The sequence below is a fragment of the Sitophilus oryzae genome, unplaced genomic scaffold (assembly GCF_002938485.1).
Source record: "Sitophilus oryzae breed Bouriz unplaced genomic scaffold, Soryzae_2.0 scaffold_690_pilon_pilon, whole genome shotgun sequence".
Taxonomy (NCBI): Eukaryota; Metazoa; Arthropoda; class Insecta; order Coleoptera; family Curculionidae; genus Sitophilus; species Sitophilus oryzae.
This window is the reverse complement of record NW_022147296.1, coordinates 1,581,910-1,604,601: the sequence shown is the minus strand read 5'-3', so window position 1 is coordinate 1,604,601 and position 22,692 is coordinate 1,581,910.

The following is a 22,692-nucleotide window of genomic DNA, read 5'->3' as shown; positions in this document are numbered from 1 at the left end:
TCTAAGTCCCGCCCTATTTTACGTTATTTCCACGCGGCTGTGTTTGGTCGCTGTCGCAACCGTTTCTCGGAGTCAGGCGGAGTCCGTCGATATGCACGTGTGTGAAAACGCGCTCGCGATATACCAGGCGGGGCGAATAATACGTTGTAGGTCAGTTCATTAATTACGGAGTTGTCTTCACTACCGGAAAGGTCTTATTTGAAATCGGTGTGTTTTTTGTACATAATGTTGAGGTGAAATCCCACACCGATCAGTTTTCTAGAGCTTTCATCAAAAAACTTTTTTCATTAAGATGTATCAATGAAGGGAGTGCAAATTGTATGGATGATGTGAATATTGTATTATTAAATAATGTAACACCTGACGTAATTGAGACCTGTCAGAAAATGAATATCCCCCAAAACACAAAAAATTCACTTAAAATATATACGAGTGACTATCGCACACTTTGTAGTACCGATGGTAACGCTTTGATCTATATCACAGGTTATTTATTGAAAAAATGTCTGATACAACACTCATGTAACATATGTAAAGAATACAATGGAAAACAATCTTTCCAAAAGCAAGAAACCTTTTTTTTTGAAGCCAAGTCGTATTCTAATTCACAAGATGGCGGTTTAAATTTACCTCATTTAAATGCGGTAGAATACATTAAACAATTAGAATATATATTTATGAAAAATTTTAACGATTTGGCTGCGAATAGATTTATTGCTGCAAAACTAAAAGATTTGTTTAAAACAAGTACTTTTACACATCCTTGTCCGCTGTTCCCATTTAATTATTTTTTGTCTCTTTATACCAGAGTCAGAATATATTATACTGTTAAATTTGCAAACCGAGATATCAACACTCAAATTCGAAACAAACAACCTTCAAAACCCAATATAAAGTTAAGCATATTGCAAAATCTATAACTTCCCACCTACATATATTATAATTTTGATATTTTTGTATATCAGTTAATTTTGACAGTGGTTTACAAAATATAAAAAATGTGATGTTGCACCTTCAGTTTTCTGTTACCTAGCTCTATTGGTAAAAACTTACTAAATTGAGATCATCCATCTCGACGTGATGTTCTTTTTTTTTTAAAAATGTGTTTCTATGTTTTCTTTAATTGTTCCTATGTTTTCTTTATTTTTATTTCTTTATTTAACATTATACATACATGTATATTTATTACTCATTTTGCTGATTCATTTGCCTGTTTTTTTATGTGTAATATGTTTCAAAGAGATAACTTTGTTTTATTATTTTACCTCAGTTGTGCTTTTAATGTCATTAAGTTTTATTTATTATTTTTGTTCTGTTTTTTGTTCTGTGTAATACACATTTAATATATTTATGTATATACAGGGTGTCCCAGAAATAAGTGCAAATATTTTAAGGGGTGGTAGATCTCGATAAAAGAAACATATTTTCTCTTTATCGTTTTCAAATAAGTCAAAATAACGGAGTTATTTTACTTTGAAAATTTCAAAAAATTATTTTTGCAAAATTTTGAGAACCACTGGATCTTTTCTGGATTTTCTTTCTTGTAAATTTAATCTAATACTTATGTTGCCATATTATCAAGAAATTATGTTTTTTAACTAAAAACTAAAAAAATTTCCAAAAAATTTTTCAAAAAATTTCGAATTTTCAAATTTTTTTTTTCGCGGAAAAAACCTCTTAGGCGTGTTTCTGGGGTTGAACTATACTACCAGTTAAAATATCTGCACTTATTTCTGGGACACCCTGTATATATAATATGTTTGTTTATTATACGTTATCCTATTTCAAATACATACCGACCAGACTTTATACTCGTACTATTTACATTTAATTCCATCCACCGCGCCGCGCCGCGTTCGAATTATTTTTGAAGAAACCCCCGTATTCGAGCGCTCGACCCAGCGGCGGCATACGACCATACAATTTTTTGCTGCCGGCGCGGCTCGTCTTTGTAAACGCCACATGAAAGCTAGAACGCCGGCTGACCCTTCTTCTTATATTTATTCGGTGCCTGAGACCACAATCCTTCGATAGTACGTTATTGGTCTCGAGAAAATAAGCACCTTGGTATGGCACTGCGGACACAATATCCACAAAAACTAAATGTTTGGGCTGGCATGCTGCAAAATCATATCATTGGGCCTTTTTTTATTGATGGTATGTTAACAGCTGCCAAATATTTGGATATGCTACAAAACCAAATTGTACCAGCAGTTCGAAATTTGCCAATCAATTTTGAGGAAGTGTGGTTCAGCAGGATGGCTGTCCTGCGCATAACGCGCGGAATGTAAATCTGTTCCTTCAAACCACATATCCCAATCGGCTAATTTCCACACAAGGCACAATTAATTGGCCACCACGTTCACCTGATTTGTCGCTCAATGACTTCTTTCTGTGGGGATATGTAAAAAATTCCATTTATGGCCATAACCTTGAACGACCCATGAATATTGACGAGCTGCGATTAAAAATCGTTCAGTCGTTAGAAAATATCCCCGCTGTTATGTTAGCTAAAGTTAGGTCAGAGTTTTATAACCGTCTTGGCTATTGTAACGAACCAATAAATAAACAAAAAGGTTAATTTATTTAATAAAACGTACAACGTACGGCTTTGTATGCCGATTGTCGTGTGTATGAAGAATAAAGTCAACGTTTGTTCAGTACAATACGATATACTGAAAGAGAAAAGACTATAAAATACGGGAGAAAAATGAGAAGTTTATTACCTATCCACTTAATCCGGATCGGTCGACAATAGAATTTGTGATATTTACAACATTATGTAATTAATTGATTATCTGTCCTATTATGTAACTGAGGATGTACGTAACTACGTAATAGAGCATATTTTTGGTTAGTTTATTTAACGAAGCGTACACACGGCTTTGGTTGCTGATTCTCGTGTGTCACCGTGTTCAGTACAATACGATATGCTGATGCTCTATTACGTAGACACGTACATCCCTAGTTGCATAATAAGACAGATAATCTATTAATTACAAAACGTACTAAAAGTGCAAATTCTGTTGTCGAACGCTGTAATCAGTATAAGATTATGTATTAAATAATTATGGAGGTGCATATGAAACATTAAACAATTCATCATTGTGTTAAGTTATACCACGTAATTTAACAAAAAGATCAATCATTTAATATCTCACTTCACACTGTCTCACTCCATTATTATTTAATACTGATTAGAATGGTCGACAATAGAATTTGCACTATTTACTACGTAATACAGCATATTTTTTGGTTAATGTACACACGGCTTTGGGTGCCGATTGTAGTGCACAGAGTCTATAGACTCTGTGATTGTATAAATGAACAAAGAGAAAAGAGCAAGAATTTTCCCAAGCGTATGAAGTTGAGCTCCGGATTAAGTGGATAGGTAATAATTTTCTCTCCCCGACTTACAAGATTGCCATAGCGATTCACTTCTAGACATGTAGGTAAATGATGACTAAAATAAACGACCCAAGATTTTCTCTTGCCGACCAGTATATTATCGTAGTCTTAAAGAAATTAGAATAAAATAAACTATGTTAAAAATCTTCATGTATACTACAGAAATGAAGATAATATAAGCTAAATGTAATCTATTACAATTGTAGTAAAATGAGTAACTAATTGTCGAAAATCCAGATCCAACCCTAGATGCGACATTTTTTTGAAACGTCTACTTATGCGGTTTGAAATTTTGATGCAAAATCTGGCAATACCGCTCAGAAGAAATGTTCCCACCCATACCCACCCAACTTTTTTCTCTTTTTAATACATTTGATTTGCCATTAAGCTGCCTACATCACTGTCTTACACGTTAAAATCCTATACACAGAGTTGACCTGTCCCGATGATGCGCAGTAGTGAACGCAACGTCTACCGGCACCAGACGGTCCGTACTCTGTTCAGGAGAGCATAGCAAAAGATATATTAAAGAACTAGCTTTCTTAAATATCTCTCTCGAAAACGTTGCTAGCTTTTAAACTATAAGCAAAACAGCAAAATCGTTATGGAAATGAAAATATAAAATGACAACAATCACAAGCAAATCGTAATCCGATGAACGGAGGCATGAAAATGCAATAACTTTATAAACTGCGTAATTTTCTAACCAATCTGAGTCTCTAAATTCAACCAATAATAGCTATTTTTGTAAAAAGTTGCGAAATGAATGTTTTTTAAGTACGGGACTCAAAATTGGGGATCCGTGCACGGGACAATGCTTAAAACAGGTGACGAATTTCATACACTGAAAAAAAGGATCTCTCAGTCGAAATGAATATGACTTTGACCCAAAAGATTGGTGCTTTTCAATAGGACCAAGAACGACGTTTCTTTGCCCAAAGCATTAACTCTCTTTTCTTAAGCATTAAAAAATTACTTTAGAGAATAGAACAATCTATCTGTCCAAAGTATTTCACTCTTGACCCAAAATTAATATGCAAAGAAGTTCTTGCTGCAAGAACAATAGTCTCTTTGATTCATGCAAAAATTCTTGATTGAAAAGGGACATTTCTTGATTAAAGAGACACTTTTCTTAAACTAATACCAAATACCATTGACTCAACTAAAATTTATTTTGATCTAAGAGAAGTCTATACATCATATGCAGGCATATAGGCATATTACGAGGTATATTATTTTCTGATAAATTTAGGTTTTCCTAGTCTGTAGTAAGTAAAGTGATATTATTTTCCTCGATAGTAGGTATACAAGTTTTTTTGTGAAAACGGATAATTTGAGAAACATTTTTTAAAATGTTCTGGTAAACGGTTTCTAAGGCATTGTTTATGCATTGTTTAATGACAAAGTTCTGTCAAGTTCAAACGTCGCCCTATTTCCTACAAAGTTTTGTGAAAAAATGAGTGATAATGACGAGTCTTTGGATATTCAACAAGCTGCTGAAACTGTGCAGCATTGGAAATTCAATTGAACAGAAAACCGAAATAGCAAAAAGAATAATGGGACAGAAAGATACGCCCAATAAGAAATTAAAAGCAGTTCACGTAGAAGCAGAAACTACCAGCATTGCCAGTACAAGAAATTTACTTATTCCGACTCCTACAATTTGCATTTCTCTTAGAGACGAAAAGTTGGATGCCTCTTGTATTAACTTTAATAATTCAAATAATTATTGTACCTTTAAGATTTATAATAAATAAATATTTTCATTGTTTCTAACGTTTCATTTTTTAATAAATTGTACTGAAGCTGTGGTTGGTTCCTTGTGAAACATCGTTGAAATATTAGTATTTTAATAAAGCACGCTTTTAGATGTTTCAAAAAACTTTTAATAAGAGTAACTTTAACTCTACATATATGTTTCGGCTTGTTATGCCTTTTTCAAGAGTTTTTTAAGAACTAATCGTCTAACTACACTGTAACTATATAAATATTTGCTATGGGGGTGGGTTCAGAGAGTTTGTTTAGAAATCCTTGTTGGTCGTTAACATTATTTTCGTTTTTAACAGATTTTAGTATTTCTAACTGTTCAATGTAATTTAAACGTCTACCTTTTGTTTCTCTGTGTAGTAACTTAATTGAGTTTTCATTAATTTTGTGATCACATTTACTATACAATGAGTTGCAAGACCAGAACTATGCTGGAGATTATTAATAGACTTTACATATTCTTTAATCCTTATATCTAAATTTCTACCTGTTTGGCCTATGTACACGGCATCACAATCATTGCAATCCACCCTATATACACCCGACTTATTTTTGACATTAGTTTTGTCTTTATTATTTAATAAATTTGACCTAAATTTCTTTTATTTACGTTAATAGTTTTACATCCTATTTTATTGAGATTATTTGATATTTTGTTAGTTAAATTAGGAATGTAGTTTACAAGTCGATAATTGTTATTGTCTTTAGAATTAGCGGAATAAAATTTTTCATTAATATTTTCTTTTGTTTTTTCTTTAGCATATTATCATAATGTTTCATTTTTTACTTTTAGGCACTAGTGCCTAAACAAGTGTCACTTTGAGATACTAGTGCCTAAAAGAATGTCATATCGAATCTCAAATAAATATCAAAAACTGTCAATTTCGAAACGCTTTCACAAAAAATGAATATCGTATCATGGTATCCTCGGACAACGGATGCATGAAAATCAAGTTTAAGAATTAAATAATTCGAATAATAACCTGAAATTGATAAACGAAATAGAGGACTGGGTAAAAATCGATTTGCGGGTAAATATTGATAATGGTAGGGAGAGCGATCCATAAGGTAGTACCGCAGGTAGTACCGAGAAAGAGCGAAAGACCACCAATGCAGGCGACGACGCAACCAACAATCGAACGAGATTTTATCGAGAATTGATCGACGAGCGCCCAGCGAGCGAAATCAATTAAAGAATGTGTTGTGTAAGACGAGTAGTAGCTAATATTACAAAATACTCGTACACTAACATTGTCGTTAATATATTATCTCCCGCCAAAACGATGATTTACCGTTTAAAAATAAAACTGAAAATGCAATAATGGTCATAAGACGCACCGCAAAGGTCGTATCATCAATACGGGGTTAACTTTTACATTTTGCATATAATATGTGTACCTACCTAGAAGAGTCCATTTCACTAGATCGGGGAAGTTAGCAACTCATTGAAAGCAGGAATTATAAAATACGATACTACTTGGGCTGCTACAATCCTGCTTTATCCTGCTTCGTATCCCAATCCAGCCACACCTACCAATTTTGAGCTATAGTTACTTTTATTTTGGTTGCTGACTTCCCAGTTGGCAACACATGAGAAGCAGAATCGCCAAAACTGGTTCCTGCTTGCGCTGCTATACCCCTGTTGCATCCTGCTCTAAATTTCATCCCAGCAACACTTGCTGTTTTTAAGATACAGCAAGTTTAAGTGTGATTGGTGACGTCACACATAGCAACACAATAAAAGCAGGATGGCTCAAACATGTTCTTGCTTGGGCTGCCTCATCCTGCTTCAAACCCTATACCAGCCACTCTTACCGTTGTTGAAATACAGCAAATTTCGTTTTGATTACTGGAAATCGGGAATTGGGGAATTGGAGTTTTCTAATCATGTAACCTGTAAAAGATCAAATATAAAAATATAAAATGCTTCTAATGATTCCATTCACAACTAGACTGCCAGTAAATTACGTAAGAATACCCATGGGCTCATTGGGGATGTGAACTGGAAAAAAACATTAAACAAATAAATATCTACGAAAAAATTAAATTTTTATTAAACAAAAAACTAAAAAAACTATAAATCACGAAAGATGACCATCACGTGACAATTTTACTATTTATCAAAAACAAGCGATACCGCCAATTCAAATGTGTTAGACAGAGACTAAAACAAACAATCCAAAAGCCGCGGGAAATACATACATACATACATACATACATACATACATACATACATTGCAAATTAAATAAAAGCTTTTAAAAACATTTTTAAAAACAAGCTTTTATTTAAATGTTCTAAAAAGAAGAAAATAATTTTCTGTAACACTTTTACTATCAACTTATAATCTCATTACACAATTTATATGATATAAAAGCTTGTTGCTGACTTGTCCGCTAGGAGGCACAGCACGGAACAGCTTTATAAAAAAACAAAAAGTTTAAGGATAGATTGACCGTCAAAAATACTTACGTTTCTTTAAAAAAAACACAAAATAGCACAAATCACATTTGTGAGAACTATGAATTCAATTTCATAGTAGAAAACTGGAAAATTTGAGGTTATGGTTCGCAGGTACGTTAAGGCGCTTTCAGATGTCCAGACTCTAAAGTTACTCCAGAGAACACACTGTTCGGTTTTTATATGATTCAAAATGAAAAATATATAAATTGTAAAATTAGTAATTTTTTAATGGCCATAATGCGTTCTTTCAAAATCATCGAACAACTAAATCATTTCCATAGATCCAGTGACGTACCGTGACTTTGAATTTTGAGACCAAAAACTGAAACAATAATTTGTCAAAAAAATCATATTACAGCTATATGTTTTATTTTGCATAAAAATGTTAACTAATAAGTTAGAATAATTATAATTCTTCCCTAACTAAGTGGTTTTATCGCTAAATTTAACTAAAGCTAAGTACAACACAAATCTGAAATACGTGGACTATTATAACAACAAATACATCGTAAAAGACTATTTTGGTAGTATTCTGAACGAGAATTCCAGTTAAACTTTTTAGAAAATAATTTAAAGGAAAAATGTTAATTCAGTTAATATTAATTTTTGTATACTGCTCAGATTTATCTGGTCTTCTATCATATATTTTGGAAATTAGAGAATTATCTGAAGATTTTCATGTAAAAATTGGCATTGATAGTGGTGGTGGATCACTTAAAGTTTGTCTGAATGTGCTCCCTGAAAATGATCCCGAATATTTCAAGAAATATAAAAGTGCTGGAATTAATAAACTATTCATAATTGGCTTAAGACCAAAGTTGTCTGAACCTTATGCTAACATTAAAAGCCTAGCAAAATAAAAACACTAAATCACCACAATACACCAAAACACTTTTACTTATTACACTGGACGCGCGTTTCGCTAACCATGTTAGCATCATCAGCAGATGATTATAAACTGACGTTAGATCTGCAGTCCATATGTGGAATTTGTTCCCATACTTTTGCCGCTGACTTTAAGCTTATTATGATTCTCCTTGGTCTTCAGTCAAATTCATCCACTCACACTTGCCCATGGTATGATGTAAATGTATAAAGGAAATGGAAATTAAAGGATCATTCAGAACTATAAAAAGTATTACAGAAAATACAAATTTATGGCAACAATCTGGAGGAAATATAATAAAAGCCAAAGATTTTAGTAAGCGTTTTTTTTTAAATATTTTTTTTTTGTATTTTTTAAACTGTTGTTCAATGAACCATATAAAAAAGGGCAATTATTTTTTAGAAAACTGTATAAACATACATTTAATCATTGGCGACGAAGGAGCACCTGTCTTAAAGTATATTCCCCCTCCTGAGCTTCACCTTTTGTTAAGTGTGGTTCAAAAACTATTTGATTGTCTTGAATTGGAGGATACCAATGTTGCAACAGAATGGATAAAAAAAAAGCAGGATTGAAACTAGATCATTATGAAAAATGTAACGGAAATAACGCCATAAATTTTTAAAGAAAGTGGATATTTTGAAGACGATATCGCCCGGTAAAGAATCCTATTCAAAGTTTTAAGAAGCAAAAACCTAAACATTTTTTATTTAGGAAATAAATATATTGCAGTGTTTTCTGCATTCAATCAAGTAGTTTCGGGTTGTTTTGGTCAAGCACTAAACAAACATTTTGAACATGACATCGAACAATTTAGATTGGAAATACTCAACTTAAGGTAGTAAGATAACTCCAAAGATTCATGCAATTCTGCATCATGTGCCATAGTTTATAAAAGCAAATCATAGAGCTCTAGGATTTTACTCGGAACAAGCATCTGAGCAGGTTCATTTTTCCTTTAAATTATTTTCTAAAAAGTTTAACTTGAATCCTCGTTCAGAATGCTACCAAAATAGTCTTTTACGATGTATTTGTAGTTATAATATTCCACGTATTTAAGATTTGTGTTGTACTTAGCTTTAGTTAAATTTAGCGATACAATCACTTAGTTAGGAAAGAAATATAATTATTCTAACTTATTAGTTAACATTTTTATGCAAAATAAAACATATAGCTGTAATATGATTTTTTTGACAAATTATATTTGTCAGTTTTTGGTCTCAAAATTCAAAGTCACGGTACGTCACTGGATCCATGGAAATGATTTAGTTGTTCGATGATTTTGAAAGAACGCATTATGGCCATTAAAAAATTATTAATTTTACAATTTATATATTTTTTATTTTGACTCATATAAAAACCGAACAGTGAACACTGAACCTGCCTTATTTTGTTCAACTGTTCGGAATAATTATTTATGGCTTGGAAGCTTATACACATTTTAGGCAAATAAAGCAAAAAAATGGCAGCCTAAGCTGAAACTTATCAAATTAAAAAAAAATCATTCCTAATCTTAATGTGCGACTGATTACCAGGAATCGATTCGTTCTATTTTAAAAACGACAAGAGTGGCTGGTATGGGGTTTGAAGCAGGATAGGGCAGGATTATAGCAGCCAAAGCAGGAACTTGTATCAGCTATCCTGCTTTTAGTGTGTTGCTATGTGTGACGTCACCAATCAGACTTAAACTTGCTGTATCTTAAAAACAGCAAGTGTTGCTGGGATGTAATTTAGAGCAGGATGCAACGGGGGTATAGCGGCGCAAGCAGGAACCAGTTTTGGCGATCCTGCTTCTCATGTGTTGCCAACTGGGAAGTCAGCAACCAAAATAAAAGTAACTATAGCTCAAAATTGGTATAGCTGTGGCTGGTTTAGGATTTACAGTAGGATAAAGCAGGATTGTAGCAACCCAAGCAGGATCGTATTTTATAATTCCTGCTTTCAATGAGTTGCTAACTTTCCCGATCTCATTTCACTAGTCCGAAAATGTAGCAAAATAAGCGTTCGGTATTTAACGTTTCATGTAAAACTGGCTAGGTATTTTTAACACAAATGAGAAGAAAATTAAAGATAAAGGATTATACTATATCCTGTAACAATCAAATTTCCTCGCAACGAGCTCTGTGTGCTAGTCCATAAATTATCGCAAATAACTATTATTTTTGCATCATGTTTACTATAATTTTATTGTTAAATATTATTTTATTTAAATTTTACAATTATGCAACCCGATATAGACCGCGATATTATACAGCTACAGCTACACAATATTGTCACTGGACCGGGCACACCATCAGTAGCAGGCTTTTTGTCGAGCTCTCTTTATCTTTGATATCACCTGTCCGTCACTTGTCACTGTCAGATCAAATCAGATGTTTTTGGATTTACTTATCCTTTGTTTTGGTTATTGGAATTTTATAATTATCAGATAAAATTTCGTAGTTAAATCGTTTATTTTTGATGTGGATCGCAGTGAGAATTCGTTCATTTAATTGTGGGAATTTCTGAGTTAAGTTCGTTCATTGACCGGATATGGAATATGGCTGTGGAAAATATTCTAGAACATCGTTTTTTATTTATGCCTTTTTATGAGTTGGACTAGTGAAGATATATAGTTCTCTATCTATATCCTGGAGGGAGATTTCCCATTGAAATCTGATTTTGTGAAGGAAATCGAATCCTTGCATCACGTCTTGTGTACTCCCTGACCGATAATATCGTCGTGAAGAACTGGCTGCCGTTTCGTGAAGCATTCCCTGTTGGTGGTGAATAGCAGGTCTTCGTAGTGAAGGATTAAGTCTTCCGGAACATATTTGGTCAAAGACGTGGTTGGATTTTGTTGAGTTTACATGGACCACCGACCAATTTCCGTAAGATTAAATAGCCTAATTTTTCCGACCGATATCCCGACTCCACGTGCCCAAGAAGTCCCCGAGTAGAGTTCCAAGGTATGCTATAATTCTTCTGCCTATTCTAAGTCAAAGCTCAACTGATTTTTGTTCGTATTGTTGACTGGTTTTCGACTTTTCCACTCCCACGTGGTGTAGAAAGATTAGTTGAGTGTCATCTTTCTTAAATCTTATTTGGTTGTTCGTTATTGTAGAGCAAGAAGACCGATCCAGACCGTAAAGCACAGAACAGTCTACAATTCCATCCGTTCCTGTTGTCCGTGTAGAGGTACCCGTTGGACATCATAAACCCTCGTTGAGGTAAAGTTCAGATTTACTTAGTCCATTTCTATTACCTTTATTAAATCCTACACGTTGTGCTAGTCTTTGTTCTATAATTGAGGCCCTTTTCTAAGACAACCAATATGATTTAGATTTTTTATGTTCACCAATTGAAACCTCAACAACCTGCCTGGTACCTGTACCTCTGCTGACATCCAAGGGCTCCAGTGACATTGTATCGAGCTGCTGTACACCGTCGTAGCCACCCTGTAGCTATACACACCGTAGCTCAGCCGGAGGAACTTCCGAGTAGTTTCCAGTAGTTTCAAGACTTAGAGTAAGACTGTTTAGATTTAGTTTGCTATTTGTATTCCGCCCTTAGAGCATACTTAGTTTTTAAGGGGGATGACGTCTTAGATTTAATATAGCTTAGATCATTTTCATATTTTTAGTCATTCTTATCGATTTAATTTTTTTAACACCATTTCATTCATTTCTTTATAAACTTTTAATATTTTAATAAATTACTTAATCATTTTAAGGTGCCCGGTGGCGTAGAGGTACAGGCTCTCATCTACCAATCTCAAGGTGTGGGTTCGATTCCCACACCCGGCATTTCATCAGCCGACTATTTTTATTAAAATAAAAATAGTTTGGGTACCTAGGTCGACTCAGCCTTAAATGAGTACTTGGGATTCACAATCCTAAGGCGGTTGAAGCGTAGTGCTAGCCACATTACCTTCCTTGTATACCGAACGGCTCTAGTATAGCAAGCTGTACCTTGCTACTCCCAAGGCGTTAAACGCTATATACGGGAGCTATTATTATACTTAATAATTTTTAGTAGTATTATTTACAATTTAGTCTTATAGTTAAGTTAGTCACTTAAGTACAAATAATTATAGTACGATTTGAAGTTCATGGTAGTTGCACCCAACGACTCAACAGTTCGAGGTTAGTGTTGAAGTCTACTTAATAGTAACATCTTTAATGCCGAGTCCATAAAGTATAATCTCGTGGCGCCCTTTTATTAAGATCTTGAACCCCGACCACCCGGCTGTTAAAATTAAAAGCTAGTGGCCTCTATGCAACTCATCCAGATTAAGTAAACTTTGTGTTTTATTGAACTTCAAATTAGAAAAGGACGCGGCAATCCGTATTGTAGCACATTTTTAAACAACTTCTTTATTTTTAACATTTTGATGGTCAAACATCAACAACATATTCCTTATGTTTGGACTAAATTTTCTCGAAAATAAAGATACCTATAATTTAAAATTCCGTTACAATACGGAAATAGATTGAAGTTTTGTGATTACAGTGATATAAAATTTATACGGTTTTGTAACAAATTGCTCGCGATTTTATGACAAATCCTGAAACTCCGCAAACCTTAAACAAGCCTTAATCAAAGCACGTGTGTTTGGAATTTTGTGTCTGGCTTAACACGAGGATCGAGCTAAGCCTTAGACAGATTTCTGAAATATGTCATATATTTCCTACAGCCACACACCCGTACAGTGTAATAGACTCTTAACGCCAAAGTATCATGGACAGGGTCAAAAAGATAGAGGATTCTCCTAGAATCCGGAAAGAAACGAAAAAACTCTCTATATTTTTAAGAAATGCTCTAAATTAGCCTACATATGCTCCCAAAATTTCATTTCAAGAGAAACCTCCTTCTCCTTAGAGCCTCCGCGTCGTACATCCTTTTATAACAATTAAAACTAAAATCACTAATTGTTTAACCAATTTCTCAATTATGGTTTACTTTAATTTTGAGGTATAAAAACACTTGACAGAACGTCTGCCCATTTATGCCGACGATATGAACTACCGCGTTGTGAAAATGGAGCTAGTAATCTACGAATAATCGCTGTGATCGCATTGCGTGATATCTCTATGAATCTTTTACCTGCCGGCGATGTAAAATGATAGGTAACGTATGTGTAATTATCGACAGAATAGAATTTATTAAAATGACGATGACCACACATTTAACTCAATAATAGTATGTAGACCGGATGTGAACCGAGAGCCCAGAGCTGAAAGTCGAAAGGTGTCCACTTTTTAGATTAAAATCGCCGATAAACCTACCAAATCTAATTGCGTTCACTGTCGTTGGACACACATTTCCTTGGTAACCGAATTTGTTTAAATCAAACCATTGTATAATAATTATCTAGTAATCTAACTAGGCTTTTGTTTCGTTATATATACAGATGCTACAAGGGCAGACAAATAAGTAGAGACATAAATATTTTTTTGAAGTTTACGCGCGCTGGGAGTAAAAATTCAAAACCGTGACACGACACGTAGGAGGAAAAGTGTTAAAGGCAGCCTATACGGTTTATAAAAAATCGTCCGATTTTAATGGAATTTTGTATGTTACTTGTCCAAGGACAACTTGACGTCAAGAAACGTCAAAAGTTGATGTCGTCCGATCGCGACCGAATTTTGTGGGTAGGCTATGTGAGCGACAGTGCACACGGTTTCACTCTGCAAAGTTGGATACGACGCGACGTTTCGTTTACATCTTCATCAGGGTAGAACTAAGGATTTGGTATTGAAGAAAAATGTGGGTCGATTTGGGCATAATTGGGGGTGGGCTACAGGATGACGCCCTCGACGTTTCGAACCGATGATGCCTCTAAATGGACGAAATCATTAGAATTTTTCTTAATTATGGATGGATTGGAACCAAACTCGGCACGTGGATAGAGGTACCCGAATGGAGTCCTTAGTCGGACAGATGGACAGACAGACTGAAATAAGAAGAACTTTCACTGCTGCCTGGTTACCGCCTAATAGTTTAAAAATAAATGCTGCTGTAAAAAATTATTATAAAAATATTTAAAAATCTGACTTAAGTCTTTTCTATAAAAACTTAATTTTTTAATAACTTAAGTCTAGAAAAACTTAACTCGTTTTCTATTTCGGAATAAAGATTTAAATCTCAAATCGTTTTGAAAAAATCTTAAATTTTAAGACTTATGTTAGCTTTAGAAAAATAACTTAAACTTAAGCCATTAAAATTATTTAAATCAAAAAAGACTTAAGTTTTCTGTGAGCTTGCAGTTCTGTTAGCTTAGGCAGTAGATGATTAAAACTTTTTATACCATAACAAAGTTTCTTAGACAGTTAAAAACATCTCTACTAGCATCTTACAAGGTTCATCGACATCCTCTTTTGGACCAGAGCCAGTACTGGGAATACCCAAATGTATAGCCCGTAGTGCACTAAAACTTTGGATCAGGGAAAAGCAGAATGTCCACTGGAGAAACAGACAGGGGCACAGGCACAGCAAGGCCTTTATCCAATGACCTAGCTCTAAAACCGCAAAATAACTGCTAATGCTTAGCAGGAATAAAGTGAGGATTACAACAGGCCTCTTGACAGGACACATGGCTGTCAAGTGTTACCTGAACAAGCTCAACCGGTATCAAGGAAGTCTTTGCTGCAGACTCTGCGATAAAGATCCTGAAACAGCGGAACCCATAATATGTCACTGCGAGGCTCTGGATCGCAAGCGGCACTTTTTATTTGGGAAAGCTAGGGTAGAACCGGCGGAAATATGCTTCCCTCCTATCAGAGACCTGCATAAGTCCAATGTGGTAGTAGAGCAGCAGAGTCTCGGCCAACTTGACTACGGCCAATTGACTTCGGAAATACTATACAGAAATATTGTTTAATGTGGAATGAAAAAAAAAATGTGTTTTTATAAACCTTACAAGAGTACCTACATATTGACCAACCCTAGTACAACAGCGTTCTAGAAAGAGCGGATGCACTTTTAACCAACGCAACGTCCGGCCCCTCCCTGACAGAAGCTAATCTCGCTCTTCGATTTTTCGTTAGCATTTTTTTCCATCAGTATAGTTAGATAATTATCTTCGGAATCTACAGCAATTAAGTCACATTAGCTCACATCGAACGGTCCTGTTCGTTACTAGCTCGACGCTCAACAAATATTAAAATTGAATCGATCCAATGTCTTGGCTTCATTAAATCTAAGAACGAGTTCGTCGGTGTGATTAATAATCATAGATATACGACGATCTTCGAAGAGTAATAAATGAAAATTTCGAATTTTAAATTTTGATTGACGGTTATGACATCTTTGATATATGGCTGTCCAGAGATGCTGATAAGATTAAATTATCTCCGGTTTAGACATGGTCTAGATAATATTAATCTCAGATTTATTGAAAAGCAATGATTCCGGTAGCAGACGTTTAAATAAAACATTTATATGTTTAGTAGAATTAGCCAAGATCGTTAGAGAGTATCAAAAGAAAAACACGACGGATACAGTTTTATTAAATTATATTTTTAAATATCAATAGAAACTGGTTTAACCGTTTAAATTAATCTAAACTACAGTGTTGCCGATAAGGTCTGAATCAGTATTAGATATTTTTAGTCATTGATTAAGATTAATTTTGACTTTGGGGTGATTTTTTGCGTTAAAATAGATCGAAAATTACGTAATCTATCAAATATCAGACTGTGTAATATACACATATTGCGGGTCCAAGTTATCCCTGCTAATTTTTTAATATCATGGTTCCATCTCAGGTTTGGTCTTGTTCTATAATTCTCCTAATTCCTCGTGGGCACCATGCTGTAATTTTTGTGGTCCATCTGTTGTCCTTCCTTCTTACCTGCCCTTTGCCACTTGAGGGATTTGAATCTGTGGATGACATCTATTATCTAGATCTTTTGTAGTATCCACTCTATTATTTTACCGTATGTCTTGGTTATTCTCAGCATATTTCCTTCCATTGAGCGTTGTGAGACCTGCAGTTTCCTTATAATGTCCGTTTTAAGTGTCCATGACTGGTAGTACTTACTACAATAATAGCCTTTATTCAAATGCTATGTCATATTATGCAACAAAAAACAGCGTGAATGATTGCTTGAAAATGCAGACTACCGTCATTGTCATTGATATTAAATTATATTTATGGAGTATGTTTATTGTAATATTTAAGACTACCTGACGGTATAAGTTTTTGGTTATACAGTTTTGTAGTCAAAAAGTCGTCACCATAAGAGTTTCACCGGCCTGCATATGATATTTGGACTTTTATCAGTGACACCGTATACTGTCAGGTTGAAGCGATCTCGCATACATCCTTTGTGGTTGATTTTTATCAATTCTTTTTGGTGCATAGACAACAAGCAAAGAGTATGCGTGAGAAAAATGATTTATCTTCGGAATTATACAGGGTGTTCCAAAAAACATGTGCCATCTCTCGTGGGGAGATTCCTCACTTAAAAATAAGGTTTATTTTTCATATCAACATAGGTCCGATTCTGCTTTGTTTCGTAGCTACAGAGTGTTAAAGTCTTAATATTTTTTCGATATACAGGGTGGCACACCTCATTCACCTTGGTTATTTATACGAAAACGGAAAGATATAGAAATAAAATATTTTATGGGTATATGTGGGGAGTCAATGTGCACAATTTATAATTATTTTGAAATTTACAGGGTGTCTCAGAACTCGTCAAGATCCATACCAAAGTTATATTTTTTCTTATGGAACACTCGGTATTTTATTTCATTTTTGGATTCTTGGGCCCAAAAAAAGACATTTATTATAAGAGTTAAATATGTTTTAAAGGATAGGTTTTTGAGATATTTAAAGATATTTAAATGCCATACATAAAAAATTTGTTATTTCAATGCAACACCCTGTATTTTTTTAAATAAATCGAAGCAGATTCAAATGCTCTTTCAAACTATATTAGGGTTTCCTATACCTATATATCTCGGATTTTGAATAAAAAGCGATTTTTAAATAAAATGGCAATCAAGAGGGCTGGTATCGCCATGGCAAGTTTCTAGTGACAGTTAGTAACTATTTTCAAAATCGACATTAGTTTATATAGACTTTATTTAAATCTATACCAGTTTACTTTTATTTAATTGACCTACAATCGTTTAATAAATAATATTTATTAATATGTATTTATTATTCTATCAAGAAAAACGCTAAGTAGTTCTTTGTTTTATTTTACGATAACTTGTAGATATATGAATTTTTTATAAAAAAGCCAATTACGGCAAATTCAATTTCTTCACTTCCAACGACAGGTTTCCTAATAGTTTTTTAATAAACTAGGTACACTACCAATTCTGCGAAATAGGAAATAGGACAAGTAGTTTTTCAAAGGAACGCTTATCAGGAAGATTCCTATTTGGATATCTTTGAGCATTAGCTCTTGAGGTCAAGAAATAATAATTTTCCTCACAAAATAAAATCACTAGTAACATATCCATTCGTTCCAGCAGCAGATCATTATTTTTCTTCATAAAATAAAGAATACTTACTTATTAAGCTATTGTGGGTAAATTTTAGTAAACTGTTTAAATAATAATGTCCATACACTAATGTCGATTTTGAAAATAGTTACTAACTGTCACTAGAAAATTGCCATGGCGATACCAGCCATCTTGATTGCCATTTTATTTAAAAATCGCTTTTTATTCAAAATCTGAGATAGATAGGTATAGGAAACCCTAATATAGTTTGAAAGAGCATTTGAATCTGCTTCGATTTATTTAAAAAAATACAGAGTGTTGCATTTGAAATAACAAAGTTTTTATGTAAAATAAACACTTAAAATAGATCACTAATTTTTGGTACCCCTGTATAAATTTAAGGCAACAATAACATTTTTCAGTAAAGTTTATTTCTTTACTTTTAAACTCAGCACATGAATTAATTCTGAAAAGTAATTACAGGGTGTTGATAATAAATTCTCTTGTAGCATGCGTATTTAAATATCTTTAAATATCTCAAAAACCAATGATTTTAAACATATTTAACCCTTATAATAAATGCCTTTTTTTGGACCCAAGAATCCGAAAATGAAATAAAATACCGGGTGTTCTATAAGAAAAAATATAACTTTGATATGGATCTTAGTTCTGAGACACCCTGTATATTTCAAAATAACTTTAAATTGTGCACATTGCCTCCCCACATATACCCATAAAATATTTTGTTTCTACGTCTTTCCGTTTTCATATAATCAACCGAGGCGAATGAGGTGCGCCACCCTGTATAATTTTCTTCCAAGTACTTTTAGCGTTTCGAATGAAATCTTGAGTGTAAAAGAGTCTAAAATATATAGTGTCGACATATTCACCAGGGACGTGAATATGGGTTATCACTGGAATATTTTTCTAAAAAAAGCATGTACGCCACTGACTTTTTTCTTTTGTTAGCGAATTAGTGTAAGCCGAGGTGTAAGCAGTTTGATGCAGATTAAAAGGTGTCTCTTTATATTTTGTCGATTTTGGCCTCTTTGATGAGATGAACGCAATTTTATTGATTTGCCTTGATCCAAGTCTAACAGCAACCTTTAAAAAATTTGATATCATTAACTTGCGAAAGTTTTAAATAAAAAAGTTTCTATAAACATTGGCATGGAAATGCATAGTTTCAGAGTTACAGGATGTTAAATCTGTTTAAAATTAGGTTTTTTGTAATTATCTTAAATACCACTATTTTTTTTATTTGAAATCGCTGTAGGTTGGACTAATAATAATAATAACTAATAGCCAGTAATCATAGCCATAGTAATAATATTTATAGTCTGTCCAACGAGAAGATCCTTGACAGTGATAGATGTCATTTTAATTTCAAAATAGTTTATTTTATTTTACAAAGAAATAAGTTGGTACAACTGGAACGCATAGCAGGAAATTATTATATTTAAAATTTGACTGACAAGTGATTACTTCAAAATATTGTGAAAAAAACTGTATAAAACTGAAAAAATGTAATCGAGTTATTTAATTTAATAAAAAACGGTATGTGTTAATACAAAACAAACAAGAACAAGACACCACATACCAAAAAATATAAAAAAAACTATTTCTTACTTTCAAGCTTTATGAAACTTCCGGCATTTATGATTATATTTATCAATATAACTTATGTACAAATACAAATTTGTAATATTCCGCAACATAAATAAAACAAACTATTTTATTATTAATAACACTTACCAAATTTTATAGGTACCTTAAAGGTTGATTAATTAACTTTAATCTTAATTTTTTAAACCAGTACCTTTGGCATTATTTTTCTTGTGCAGTACTAAAATCCATTATTTACGTATCGTGTGATGTCGATATTTTACAGCTACTCCAGTTTTTAGTATGTGTTTAGTATGGTCCTTCTACCATATTCGAGATGCACTTATCTACGACTAGATGGTATACGAACTTTAAGATGGTAACTTTATTGGTGTATAAGACTTTTTGCCAGGGCAGCGAGTATTAACCATAAACTGTGCTCTGGGTCTACAGTTAATTTTCACTCCATTTTTCCTCCACTTGACTTCAAAAGACACAAAACACACGTAATAACACGAATCAAAATGCATCATCTTCCAAAACGCAGGGTATTTGACAAAACTGACAAAAGTTGACACAAAATTATAACCTCTAATTTAGCAAGACTTTGACAAGCGTCAAAAATCTAAAGGCGAGTTCATACGCATCGGCGTCCGTTTGTCGTTCGTCGTTCCGTCAAACCAATAAAATTGAAATACGATCTGTCATTTTTTAAATAAACCAATAAAACTGGTTAAAAACAACAAGAGACGACGTATGACAGATTTATATTTAAACCCATCCATAGTTAACTTAAAAATTATTAGAAACTTTTTTTAGTAAAATAAATAGATTGGTTGGGACGTCATCTGCTTTTCTTCTATCATCGTCTGTCGAAATCTTACCTGAGAAAAAAAAACAGAGTATAATAATAAATTTAAAAAAAAATAATTTATTCATTTTATTTTTATTTTAATTTCGTTAATTGTGATCAATAAAATTGCGTTTATCTCATCAAGAAGGTCGAGTTTGACAAAATATCAAGAGATAACTTTGAATTGGCATTAAACGGCCTACACAATTTGGATATGAAAAGAAATAAAGTCAGTGGCGCACATGTTTTTTTTGAAAAATTTTCCAGTGACAACCCATATGCACGTCCCTGATGAATTTGTCGACACTCTTTTAGCATTAAAATATGTCGCATTTATTGTAACTTTTACCCTCAATATCATAAAATTATAATAAATGAAAAGATTATTAAGACTTTAACACCCTGTAGCTACGAAACAAAGCAAAATCGGACCTATGTAGATGTGAAAAATAAATCTTATTTTTACGTGAGGAATCTTCCCACGAGAGATAGTACATGTTTTTTGAAACACCCTGTATACAGCACGGTTATCCGTTCTGTAACTACGGGGTATCCGTGAGAGGGGAAAGGATATTCTCTCGATGTTTTTCGTAAAAAATTAGACGACAAACTTGCAAGTAGTCAATAAAATGAGTGGGCGGAGCGATTTGCGGTGACGTACTCGTCAAGTCGACGTGTAAAATATATTGCTGTTTATTTAAATGTTTTTTTGTCCGCATTCCTTTCATAGACACAGATCTAGTAGACGTACTTTACTTGCCTATTATTTAATAGTTTTTCCTGTTACCACAGATTATACAGATTATAAACTTTGTTTTTTCTTTATAGTTTTTCGTGGTTTATCGATATCTCTCACTTACGCAGTTTATTGTTATTTTACGCGAGTTTATTTTTGCGTACAGGAAATTTTACTCATTTGCACATCGTCATAAAAACAATTTTCGTACCAGGAATTAGGGATAAGATTTTTATCTGTATACATATAGTATACCTAATCTGTGCTCTTACTGGAAAATTTGTCATAGCGCACATTAGTTTGAGCAGCAAACGAGCACCGAGCGCAGTATTTGGGTCGCGCCCATTAGCGAGCAAATGAAGCGTGACATTGCAGACGGGCGATGAAGAAACCGCCGACAAATCGGTCAATATGGTAGGCGCCACCGACCGCATCGGTCTGTTTATAAGCGGCTCTCCTCAAGACAAATCCAATTACGCGCGCACGGCCGCGAGCCGTTGCTTAATGAAAAAAGAAAGGACTCGCGTTCGCTTATTATTATTATCATTCACGTGGGCCGCGGCAGATATTACGCCGGCCGCGACTACGTAAAGCTCTTAATTTATGCCTCGGTATCATTAGGTCCGTTGCGAGTGAGAGCTGAAACATGGAAAAACAACAGCGCTGGCGCCATATTTACATATACCAAATATATGACGAAAAACGTATAAAAAAATAAATATCTAATATATAACGTTAGTTTTCTACGCAATAGAGAGATGCGTACAACTTATCTTAGATAGGAACTATCGGAAACAAGAAATAGCCACCTTATCCGATAGTCAAGCAGTCTTAAGTGTCTATTACCACATATTATAAACTTATCGTCAAAAGCATTGTTTTTCGTGGTTCCAATTTTCGGCTTCGCGCACTAGTTAGGTTACTAGTTTGCGCACATAGCACACCCACTTATAGCCTCTAAAATTGTGTACAGCGCCTGACCGGCCCAGTTATTACGCTGTTTAAACGCGAGTTTATTTTTGCGCAGAGGAAATGTTTCGTTTGCTCATCGTCATAAAAAACAATTTTCATACCACGAATTAGGGACTAGATTTTTATCTGTATACATATAGTATACCTGATCTGTGCTATTATTCTGTACTGTTCGGGTTGCTCTCAGGGGTCGGGTAAAGCGGGTGTGTGGTAGAATTATATATTATATTTCAGAAATCTGCCGAAGGTTTAGGCCGATCCTAAATTCCAAATACACGTGCTTTGATTAAGGCTTCATTAAAGTTTGCAGAGCTTCAGCATTTGCCACAAAATAGCGAGCAATTTATTACAAAACGATATAAATTATATATCACTGTAATCACAAAACTTCATTCTATTTCCCTATTATAACGGAATTTTAAATTATGTCTTTATTTTCGAGAAAATTTAGTCCAAATATAAGGAATATTTTATGTATATTTGACCTTCAAAATCTTAAAAATAAAGAAGTTGTCTAAAAATGTACTACAATACGGATATAGTATAATCCTTTATCTTTAATT